Source organism: Protopterus annectens, chromosome 7.part1 (genome assembly GCF_019279795.1).
Source record: "Protopterus annectens isolate FY-2018-M chromosome 7.part1, PAN1.0, whole genome shotgun sequence".
NCBI lineage: Eukaryota > Metazoa > Chordata > Ceratodontiformes > Protopteridae > Protopterus > Protopterus annectens.
In genome coordinates, this window is record NC_056740.1 from 531,567,480 (window position 1) to 531,580,413 (window position 12,934).

The 12,934-nt window shown below is 41.9% G+C and overlaps 1 protein-coding gene across 1 annotated transcript in view; it reads left to right on the forward strand.

Annotated features, from left to right (window-relative positions):
* NEDD4 (NEDD4 E3 ubiquitin protein ligase) overlaps positions 1 to 12,934 on the forward strand; it is a 1,779,469-nt gene that overhangs the window by 1,723,262 nt on the left and 43,273 nt on the right. The window lies entirely within an intron of this gene.

The window sequence follows — 12,934 nt, forward strand, 5'->3', positions numbered from 1 at the left end:
TGATTAAACATGACACTTAGGTGAGGTGCCAGTTTATTTTGTAGTTCATGTAGTACACAGCCTGGGATGTTGTCTGGTCCCATGGATGATGTATTCTTAGCTGTGGAGAGTACGCTTTTTAGCTGTGTGGCTGTGATTACTGGAATTGCAATCTTTTGGTATTGAGATGGGCCCTTTAGGGGGTGAGAGGGGGTGAAGTTGGCACTGAATCGATCTGCCAGGATATTGGCAATATCCTTGGGATCAGTACATTTAATGTCATTCTGTTGTAGCTCAGAGTAGATCTGAGAGTTGCCATTTAGATTCTTGACATAACTATAGAATGCCTTGTGGTTGTCCTTGGAATCTTTGGCAATTTTATTTTCGTAACTAGCTTTGGAGGATTTTATGAGGGATCTCAGTTTTTTACTGAGGCTGGTAAGGGAGTTTTTTGCATCCTGGGATTTTCTTCTTTTCTGCAACAGTTTCTTCCTTCTGTTGTATAGTTTGTTTATGGCAGGGGACCACCAGATTCTGTTCTTTTTTTGGAGGAGACCGTCTTGGTTCTATTTGGAATGGCATGATTCATGCACGAGTGGATGTGCTCATACTGTGCCTTAGTGTAGGGTTCAGCAGTCGACCTTTCAGTTCCCGTCTGCATGGGTGTCATGAAGTTTGTCACTTCTGACTTGAGTAGCATGAAGTTGGCTTTGGAGAAATTTCTTATGGAGGTTTCCCTGCTGTGAGGGTGGGGCTGGGATGTGGACATCAAGGGTGGTTAGTTTATGGTCAGACCTGACCAACGAGGGGCTGACCACTGATGTGGAGCATCAATCTGCCATGTTGGTAATGACCAGGTCTAGGATATGTGAGCCCCTGGTGGGACTATGGATTAGGTGTTGGAATTTATGAATTCCAAGAACCGTTGGGCAAAGATGTTGGTACCTGAGTAGTTTTCCCAGTTAATGGCAGGGTAGTTGAAATCACCTAGTATTAGGGTGTTTGGTTGTATCTTAACATTTTCCAGTATGTTTAGAAAGGTGTAGTGAGAATCTTGGGGCATGGTGGGGGATCTGTAGCAAGCTACAATTTGGAGTGAAGTCTTACCTAGTGTTAGTTGCACCTATAGAATTTCAGATGCATTGTGTTGGGCAACTAGCCTGGAGGTGTGAATATCCTTAGTGAATATGGACACTCCTCTGCCTTTAGTACTTTGGTCCTGGTTTAGTGGCCGAAAAGTGTGGTAAGTGTTGTAGCCTGGTATTGCAGGGGTGCTGTTTGGAGCCTTGAACCAGGTCTCAGTTACCGCACAGATATAGATGTTCTCCATTTTTAGGAGTGCCTCAAGAGAGTGCGTTTTGAGACGTGATTCCAGTACTCTGAGCAGATAAGTGATTATTTTAATTTGTTTTTCCTTAAAACTCTTCTCCTTTAATTAATATAAAATTATATATGTATTTCTTCCCTTTATTAGCATGCTAGGTCATTGGGTCTTTTCCTATCCTTTCCCTTCAGGCCTTGGCCCTTCTTTTTCTTTAAAAAAAAACAAAAAACAATTTTTGTGTTACTGTAATTTATTTCTTACAGATGGATAAACTGACAGGATTTAAATGGTGCCCTGAGTGTGAGAGGAAGATTCCACACTCTGACGCAGATGACAAGTGTGTGTATTGTTTAGGTACGGCCCACTTGGATTCCCTTTGCAAAATTTGCAAAGGTTACAATCCTCAGGCCATTCAGGAAAGGAAAAATAAGCTAATTTTGAAGGGCCTTCTGCCCACTCCTTTATCTTTTCCAGGGGCTCATCCCCGCCTAAGTATTTGCAGGGTTCCGAGGTTAAGAAGTGCCACCATAAAAACTGTAGAGTGTCTTTGGAGCCTTCTGCTAAACTACCAAAAGTCAGATCCGAGAATGTCATGCTGATATCCATGTCAGCTTCTTCAGATGTAATAGACTTAATGGCTCTGAGCACGCCTTCTTCTGGACCAGAGTCCTCCATGTCAGCTCCGACTCCACCATCTCACCATCTAACCTGTACTACTTTTGTCGGATCCTAAGGGATCAGATCCAGGCACTCAAGCAACTCAAACGCAGAAATCCTTGGATCTGGAGTCTAGGATTCGGTCACCCGGGAGATCTTTCAGATTTATATCTCCCACTGTGCCAACGAAGATTCTTCAGACTCCTACACATTCACAACCTTCTTCAGTGGCTTCTTCTAGATCTTCCAAAAGCCTACATGATGACATGGACAAAATGGTTAGGCCCATTATCAAGGCTCAGATCCAGATGGGGGTACTTCCAGCTCCATCCCCCTTGTGGATCCAAGAGTGTCCCTACCACTTATTTTTCTTCTCCAATCTGAGTAGTGGTTTTGGAGCCCCAGGACAGTAGTCTTCTGAGGGATTCAGGGTCGGATCAGAGGACCTTTGCTTCCTCGATGCCAACCATGTCCTTGATGACCTCTGCTCCAAGATCCTCGATCAGTGCGAGTCCTGGATCTGTGATGTCTCTGCCAGTTGTGAGGGGCGGGGTTTGGCTGAGATTTTATCGGATCTTTCCCTTTCCCTTGGAGCTTCAGCCCTTGACAGCGTGGTTCTGGTTCTGTCTGGGAGTCGAGGTTCTGGGGTGCTCCTACCTTCTTCATCAGGGATGTCAGCCCAGAGGGAGTGGGGAAGGGTGTCCCTGGGACCTTTGGCTTTTCGGGTTTTGGAAAAGGCCTTCTCTACGGGCAGAGTACTGGACCCTTTGACATCTGCTCCTCCCCATGTTTCTTTATTAGATCTGGGTCAGCCCACCTCTAGACCTTTCCACCTGAGGTGGCTCCTTCCTCTTCCAACTCCTCCCTTGAATATCCCATGGAGGAGATCCCACAGAAGAAGATGTGCAAGAGGAGGCACTTGGACTCTCCAGGGGAGTCCTTTACCGAGGATATGGACTACAGTGAGGGAGAAGGGTCTCCCAAATCACCACCAGATGATGTCTCCTTTGCAGGCATCTTGGAAATTGTAAAGCAAAGAGGTGGCTGGTTGTCCAAAAACTCTTATTCAAAGGAGTCCTTATACCTGGAGGCCTTCAGGGTGGGCCCATCTACATCTTGGGTAGTCCCCTGGCAGACGATTCTATAGATCTTGTCGCCCATGGGCCTGGAAGGAGCCAGACACCATAGAACCAGTACCAAAGTGCCCAGACAAATCCTTTCTTCCCTCAAAGATCAAACCTTTTGGAGTAAGGGCATCCCAGTTGATGCTATGGTAGTGGCGGCAGCTACAAAGAACGAGCTTGCACAACAGAGCTGTACTGTCCACCCACCGAACTGGGATCTATGGCAGGTGCTATAATCTTGGTATCTCTAGCTAGATACTATATGCACATTCTACAATAGACGCTGAGTGTTCAATGGTCGATTCTACATCAGTCCCTGTCTGTTCCTATCAGGTTGACCAGTATTTGCAGAACTCATCTAGAATGATGGATTCACTCTGACCTGTCTGTCGGCAGACCTTTCATCCTTCCCCCTCCAATAGCGATAGTGACCACAGATGTTTCTAGGCATGTGGACTCGTCTAGGGACCAGATTGCATATCAGTGTCCTAGAGATGAGAGCAGTCCTCCTCTCGTTGCAAGCCTTTCAGGATGCTGTCCCTGTGGGGACCATTGCGATTCATATAGACATCATGGCAGTAATCTTGTATATCAACAAGCAAGGAGGAACCCGTTCATACCCACTGTAGAGAGAGGCCATGAGGGTTTGGGAATGGGCGATCTCTTCACACCACTTTCTAATTGCAACACATGTAACGGGGAAATCCAATGCATTAGCCGACAGGCTCAGCAGGCCCACTCTGATACCTCATGAGTGGCCCCTCATTCAGTCAGTAGCGAGTAAGATATTCGATCATTGGGGTCACCCCTGCTATGACCTCTTTGCTTCTTCTCACCACAACAAGTGTAGCAGCTATTTCGCCCTCATCCCCCCTTCATGGAGCTCCCTGAGGGATGGTCTATTCCACAATTGGCCTCCCGGTCTCCTTTATGCATACCCCCTACTACCACTGATCCCAAAAATTCTTCAGAAAGCCAAACAGTTGAAGAGCACCAAGATCCTCATTGCCCACATCAAATTTGGTTCCCCTTCCTCTGGTCTCACCGGACATATCCTCCATGGATACTGGAACTCAAACCAGACCTCCTAACTCACCCCACCTGGATCTCCCCACACTCAAGTTAAATGGTTTCTCCAGTTCCTATGATTACGAGAGGGTCCAGGTTTTCCTTGCCAGTCAACACTATCATTCTAGCTTCCTAGAAAGTGTCCATCAAGAAGGTATATAAAAGCAAGTGAAGAAGATTCTCTGTTTGGGCTGCTAATCACCACATTGATTATTTCTCAGCGCCTATTCTGCCATCCTTTCGTTTCTTAAGTCTTTATTTAAAGAAGGTTCTAGTTCCACATCTATTAAGCTCCAATTAGCTGCCATATCCAGTTTTCATTCAGGATTATCTTCTGGATCTGTTGCTTCAACCAGGTTATGTAAGGTCGTTAGGAAAGGTGTTTTTCTTCTCAGACCCTCCAGTCAAGGACCCAACACCTCCATGGGAATCTGACTGTCATCCTGCAAGGTTTGACTCAAAAAACCTTTTGAACCGGCTAGTGATTGTGACTTGAAATATTTATAGTGGAAATCCACTTTTCTCCTGGCGATTACGTCAGCAGAAGCCTCCTTATATTATTTTTCACAAGGATAGAGTTTCCGTCTGTAGTAACCCATCATTCATGCCAAAAGTTGCCACAGAATCGAACATAAATCAGTGCATTCAACTACCAGTGTTCTTTCCTAACTATTCTAACAAAGGAGAATATATGTTGCATTCCTTGGATGTTCACAGACAAGTTACATTTCTACCTTCATAGAACAAAACAATTCAGAAAATCTGATCAGTTATTTGCCTGTTTTTCACTTAACCTTAAGGGTCGAGCAGTTTCTAAAGTGACAAGATCAAAATGGATAACCAGTTGTGTTTCATTTATTTGTGAGAGAAATGGTTTGCATTTGTCAAGTCTTGCAAAAGCCCATTCAGCAAGATCCATTGCTGCATCTGTGGCCTTTTCAACTAGAATTCCCATTGATGACATTTGTGCTGCAGCTACCTGGTCTAAGTCTCATACCTTCGTGACCCATTATAAGTTAGACATTATCTCTAGGAGCAAGACATCCTTTGGTTTGTCGGTGCTCCGGCATATCCTTTCTTGAGGCCACTCAAGAAATGATGTAGCTGGGGACACTGACCCATCAGCGAAGCAGAATGAGAAGGAAAACATCAGATTTATTAGTTATGTACTTACCATAACTTGGTATCCATGTTGTCCTTTCTCATTCTGCTTCACCTTCCCTCACTTCCATCCATCCCCCTCCAAAAGAATTTTTGTTCTGGAGGATCTGGAAAGGACTTTATTGGAACCTCTGTTCCAGGATGAGCCCTTGGTTACTTTTTCTTTCAGTCTTTTTCTGTAAAGGGGCAGCAAACTCAACCTGAGGAGGTTGAGCTAAGGGCAAAGGATTATGGATAATGGGGGAGCTCAAGCCTGGAAGCTGAAGTTTGTAGAAGGCAGCCGAGTCAGATCTGAGGATCGGATCCATAACCCACAGTGAAGCAGAATGAGAAAGGATTACACAGATACTAAGTTATGGTAAGTACATAACTAATAATTTTGTTGTGCCTGAAGGGGAGGAATATCCCTCTTCAGTTCTAGTTAGAGAAGATGTCCTGTGCTGGAAGGTGGGCATTCATGTCAACCAGCCATGAAACTAGACCTTCAAGGCAGCAACTCCAGCAAAGAGTACACAGCTGCGCAAACAAAGGATGTCCACCCATCAAAAGCCTCATAGCTCAGGAGGAAGATCTGTCCTGTGCCTCCTAGGTGTCTTCCTTATTAGGGTGTGATACAAGCACTGAAAACTTGTCCACTGTTTCTTAGACAGAGGAAATTTCGGTTTACCTTTACATGTGCATAATGCACATGGATGAAATACAAAAGTCCGAAAGGACTTTTTCAAGTTTTTGGAAAGTCGAAAACAGAATGCATCGAATGTGCAATGAGCGAATGCACAGTAACGTTCGCGTATTGCAGATTCGGCATTTTTGGTGCGAGGTGCACTATAGTGGGGATCGGGAAGAGGACCCTTTCCTTACTGTAGTGCGACCTCAGAGTTGGAATAATAAAGTGGGGGGGTGCAGGGGGGTATAGCCCCCCTGCATTGCACTTTGTATTTGAACTGAAATTCAAAAATCAGCAAATCTGGTTTTCGATTTGCTGATTTTCGAACTTCGGTGCAAATTGGAATGACGATTTTCGTCATTCCGGTTCACACAAAGGGCCGTTCGGTAGGTTGATTTTCAACCTTTCAAAGGTAAACCAAAATTTCATTTGCGAGACCCGTTGCAACATGAAGGAGCACTAAAGTATAATGACAAAGATGTCTCTGAATCCCAAAAGTTCTACTTCAACTTCCTGGACTTGGATGCTCCCAAATGATATTACCTCCACTTCTTGGAGCTTTAGAGGGACACTTCTTGGCTACAACAAGGAGACCAGACTGCTAATCCACTGCCCTGAAGAAGCCTGATACATTCTATTAGGTCCAGAAGTCCCACACATTTTTATACAAAAATCCCTTAGCTTATCCACCTGTGGTGTCTCTGGATCCAGAAAAAGGGTTTAAATTTTTTTCCAGCTCTTAAAAACACTTCCTCATGACAAGGAGAGCAAGACCACTTTGTGAGAAACAGACACCAATGAACAAAATATCTAGCGAAGATCCTCAGCCAACTGAATTAAAGAAATAGAGGGATGTGTGATGAAGACCTGAGAGCAAGACTTGCAGAATTCAACCAGACTATTGGTCACCTGGCTAAGCACTCCTTTAAATGTATCTGTGTTGCTGCAGATGTAGTAGCAAGGGCAGAAGACATGCTTGGATCCGGATTCAGCCCCAGCTGTAGAAGGTCAATGTGAAACTCCTAAGTGCCTAACCAGACATGGCAACTGCTGTTTTGAACCCTCTACACAAAAGTATTCAAGTAACTGGAAAATAGGAGGAAGACTATGCAGTCTGCTAACAGCTTTTTCACCCTCTGTCCCAACACATGTCAGAAAGTACTCTACTATTTCTTGGCCCTACTGTTGCCAACTTTGCAAGGATAAAGAGGTGAAAAGTAAAAAAATGGGGCAATAGAAAAGAATTCACAGAAAGACCAGAAGTAGAAATCTGGAGGCTTTCAGACTCATGCTCTACAAAGAAATCAGCCATGAGTACCACAAGCTTCGTATGCAACCCAGATCCCCACCTCGGCCATTCCAGCCCTTTCTCATCCCTCTAGTGTCACCAGCTAGTTTGCTTACTTCTCAGGAAACCTGAAAAATATCACAAAAGTTAAGTAAGTGCATAATTAGGTGCTACAAGTGGTATCCGAGAGGTACAGGATTCAATTTTGAACAAAACCAAAAATGGCAGGTATTCCTCCAGTACCAAAAGACTAAAAAGATTTTGTATTTCCACAGAAGATCTTCTTCGGTAAGTGTGTTAGAACCAGTGCCAAAAGAAGACTAAGTCAAAAAGTTCTACTCGTGGTGATTCCCAGTGCCCAGGAAAAAGGTACTCGGGAGGCCCATTTTGGACCCGCAGAAGCAAAAAAATACTGCTGATTTATTTTGTAGTTCTGAGAACAGGTCTAGTTCTCAGTACTGCTGCAACGGTCATCCACATGAAAAGTACAGTACAGTTGTGGAGGAACATACCATAATACTGGATGTTCGAACGACTCACTATTTCAATACAAGTTCCACCTCCCACTTCCCCCTCTTTATTCTTCTGGGCATCCTAGGGCTGGGAAGGGGTACATTTCTACTCCTTGAACCCCTTTTCCTATCCTTTCCCTTTACATGGGTTCAGGCTTGCTCAGGTATGAAAAGATTAGGTGAGATCAGGTTCTTTAGGCTGTAGTCCTCCCTGAGCAGTCTACTCAGTGGGGTGTGTGATGAAAGGTTCTGCCATAGGTTAAGACCATGCCCAAAATCCACACAGGGATTGTATCCAGCAAGGACTTTGGCAAGAAGGAACTGAAGATGGCGCAAGCAGATGCCAGCTTTATACTGCGAGTGTGTTGAATCTCACCGTGACATGTTTCTATCTGATTGGGGATCATTGAGCTCAGGAAGTTGGGCCACTCATTGGGAATTCCGTGGCAGAATTTCAAGTAACCAGCACTATTGTAACAGTGATCCAGTTGAATATCTATTACTGTTAAGGTAAGTCCCTATACAGCTGTATTGTGTAAGTTGTTTATATTTTATAGATAGTTGTGCATAGTTAACCAACATTTGAAAGCTGTGGCACCTTTGACTTGTCTAATGGTTTCACTAATTAGTTAATCAAGGAGGACAGTCTATAGCCACAGCATGAGCCACAAAGGCAAAGGTTATAAGCATGGACAGTTTAACTCAGTCAGTCATCCAGTGAAACTTTCAGTGGTGAGAGAAACTGGAGTAGCTGGAGGAAACTTAGGCATGTATGAAGAGCAGTACTGTAGAAAGGGTGGGGCTTAGGGGGAAACTGCCCTAGGTGCTACATTTTAGAGGGTGCAAAATCACTTAAAATAAATGTGGGGAAAAAATATATAGTTTGCTATTTTTGATGTTCTGCGTTGTAAATGGCAATGCCATATTTCCTGTCTGCTCCACTCCCTGCTCCCTTTGGATGAACCTTATATGGATGTGTACTCATCCTTACATTTTATGTAAGAAGTGAGCCTTAGGCACTGCCCAAAGGCTTCTTATTGAGTGGCTGTGTGGAGTAGAAAAGACAGTTACTGGGCTTTATCTTTGACATTGTTAATGAGAAGACAGAACCAGTTTTGTGTACTGTTCTTTGGAATGAGTGAGCAAAACTATTTTCTATACAGCATTTTCAACAGGACAGTGCTGTTTTTTTTTTTTTTTTGAGCTGCTGATTAAGTGTGATATCAGATTCAGAATCCGATTTGTGATTTTTTTTTAAATTTAAGTTTGAATTTGTTTTCACTGGATGGGGCCGGGGAGAGTGAGAGCCTGTTATTTGTGTACCTGGTGGCTGGGATGTCACTTCAAGCAGTAAATAGACCTGGACATAACCAGGTAGGTTTATATGGAAGTGGTTGATTGGACTGGAATGGAGATTGGTGAGTGGGTAGGATAGTGGGTGGGCAGCAGGCAGGCAGGCCAGCGTTGCCACTAGCAGTCATACCTCTTGCTTGTAACCTGGTTGTAGACATTGATAATAAGAAGAGGCCCTTGAAGAATAGGAACAGATCTAGCCAAAAATCTGGACATCTAGTTAGCAGGAAATTTGATACCAGTAGCAAATAACTCTTCCCATTTCCAGTAGAAATGTGAGGCACTACTCTGAAACACTTGTAAACAGAGAATAACAAAATGAAAGAAAAATTAAGCAAATTATCAGAGACAGTGTAAAATTTGTAGACTTTTTAAATTATGTGTATTGCAAATTTCTACCACCACGGAAGGTAATTTATTATTGCTTCAGCGGTTTCTGGTATCAGTGTATATCCCAGGGAATCCCAACATTCTGGCTGACAGTCTCAGCAGGAGCATTCTTTTTCCCCATGAATGGTGCCTGAATCTGGCAGTGGCAGCTTGGATTTTTCAGCACTGGATCACTGCGTGTTGTGACCTGTTTGCATTTGCACCCAACACCAAATACAACAGTTACTATGCCCTTGTCCTCCGTCCAGATGCTCTGATGTTTGCTTGACCTTCAGATCTCCTTTACACCTATCCCCCAGTTCCCCTCATAGTGAAGTTGCTTCAGAAAGGAGTCCATTGCAGAGCTTCCGTGATCCTCATCGCCCTGTTTTGCCCTCGCTAAGTATGGTTTCTCTTCTTGTGGCCTCTTCCTAAACACCTCCCTTGGATGTTGGATCCCATTCCTGGTCTTATCTTTCATTCAGCCAGGCTGGATCCACACAATCTTCAGTCCCACAAGTTGACCGCATGGTTACTCCAGTCCCCTTGATAGCCAAGAATCCCAGGCTTTCAAAGATGGTGGTTCATATATTGTCTTCCTCTCAAAAAGAATCAGCTAGGAAAGTGTACACTAGTAAATAGAAGAGATTTGTTTTATGGGGCACAGGCTAAGAGACTTAATCTTTTCTTGGCCCCCTTGGAATCAGTTTTGGACTTTCAAGTGTTGCTGTTTGGCTCAGGCTTCAGCCTTTCTACTCTCCAGGGTCAGTTAGCAGCCATTTTGAACTTTCATATTGGTAGAAGTAATATATCCTTAAGCTTCTCTCAAGATCTCCAATGCTTTTTGAAGGGTACTTTTCTTCTTCATCCTCCAGTATGAGATCCAGTGCATCCCTGGGATCTGCCCTTTGTTCTACAGGTCTTGACTGGTCTCCCTTTTGAACCTTCAGCCTCCTCAGATCTGAAACTTTTGTCCTGGAAAATGTATTTTTAGCCATTACCTTGGCCAAAAGGTTTTCATTATTGCAAGCACCTGATTCTTCCCCACCTTATTTGTTTGTTTTAGAAGGACAGTGTGTCTCTTCATACAAACCCTTCTCTCTTCCCTAAGGTAGCTACATGGAATAACCTTCACAGTTAATTTCATCTTCCTGTGCTCTTTCCCAACTTTTCCAACACAGGTGAATATGGACAGGAACTGGATGTGGATAGGCAACTACAGTTTTATCTTGACCATACCAAATCCTTCTGTTTGTTTCCTTCTCAAAATACAGGCTGGTTTCACCTGTGTCTAAAGTAACTTTCTCCAAGTGGTTGTCAGGTTGTATTCTGTTTGAAAAAACAAGTAACCTCTGTGGTATCCCCGAAGTCATAAAACAACCCACTAAAGTGTAGTGGGTCCAAAAACAAAACAGTGTAAGAAACTTCTGTGTGGAAGATTTTCAGTCCATATATTTCTAGTTAATCACTGTATATTAATCAGATCAGACAATAATAGTATAAGTAGCGAACGTAAACTCGTCTTAAGTCAAAACAAAACAAAAAGTAATAATAGAAAATATATAATTGTACAGCATTACTAAGTATTCAAAAGTAATCCAAGCAAGGCAGGCAGTCTGTTTCCAGTCAAAAATCCATTATTAAGTACACAGACAAGCAATGCAAGTAAAACAAAACTAGAGTAATAATTTCCTCACAAGATTTCTAAATATATATATACTTTTTATCAGGCATGGGAGTGGTTTATTGTGCTGTAAAACAAAGTGTTATTGGTACACATGTTAAATTCACATCCCTTCCCCCATCAGTGTGACATTCGAGCTGGTCCTGCCCTACTTAGTAGCTGTCATAATAATATATAACCCTTATGTACTTTAAATAAAATTATATAATTATGTGGAACCTCTTATTTAACCAGATTATTAAGTAGATTATTAAGTCTGTGATTTTATCCAAGACAATATGCTACATGGCTGGAAATATATCAACCTTAGTTCATTTGGCAATCAAAAAATATATATAAATATATACATTTATATTTTGCATGTAAAAATCAATTTCTATTTTCATAACCTATTGTTAACAAAGATCGCTTTCATCCTTCTAGACTTCTTCCTTCAGGTCTGGATTAAACTACTACTGTTCAATTAAAAGTGCACTGGAACTTAGAAAATTACCACATTGTTTACATGACTAATTGTATTTTATTTTATTTTATTCTACAAATTGGTTTAAAATACCATTTTAAATCAGTTGAAATTTAAGTGTATATTTTGTTTCCATCATCATACATACATTTTTTTCTTATTTTAATTTTTTCTGGTTCTTTTTTCCACTTTATTCAAAATGACGTGTAATAACAATACTAACTAATTATACAATTATATAGGTTTTTAGGGTTCTTGTACACAGACCTGAAGAAGTCTAGAAGGACTAAAGCGATCTTTGTTAACAATAGGTTATGAAAATAGAAATTGATTTTTACATGCAAAATGTATATGTATATATTTTAATATATTTTTTGATTGCCAAATGAACTAAGGTTGATATATTTCCAGCCATGTAGTATATTGTCATGGATAAAATCACAGACTTAATAATCTGCTTAATTTGGTTAAATAAGAGGTATCACATCATTATATAATTTTATTTAAAGCACATAAGGGTTATATATTATTATGACAGCTACTAAGTGGGGCAGGACCAGCTCGTATGTCACACTGATGGGGGAAGGGATGTGAATTTAACATGTGTACCAATAACACTTTGTTTTACAGCACAATAAACCACTCCCATGCCTGATAAAAAGTATATATATATGTGTGTATTTAGAAAGCTTGTGAGGAAATTATTACTCTATTTTTGTTTTACTTGGATCGCTTGTCTGTGTACTTAATAAAGGATTTTCGACTGGAAACAGACTGCTTGCCTTGCTTGGATTACTTTCGAATACTTAGTAATGCTGTACAATTATATGTTTTCTATTATTACTTTATGTTTTGTTTTGTTTTGACTTAAGACGTGTTTACGTTTGCTACTTATACTACTATTGTTGATCTGATTAATATACAGTGATTAACTAGAAATATATGGACTGAAAATCTTCCACACAGAGACGTTTCTTACACTGTATTGTATTCTGTTTGCATACTCTCTCAGCAAGTTTCTTTCACAAAAGGCTAGAGACCATTCTTCTAGAGCTGTAGCTACTTCTACAGCTTTTCTTTTGAGAATGCCAATAAATATCTGTGCTGCTGCTGCGTGGTGGGGCCATCATACCTTTGCATTGTATTATAAGCAGGGTATTTAATCCAGAACCATTACTTCTTTTGGTTCTACTGTGTTGCATAATATCCTTGCTTATTTCCTCCCTAGAAACTGTCGTGGCTGGGAACTGTGTCCCACAGGTTGAATCAGACAGAGCAGACATTG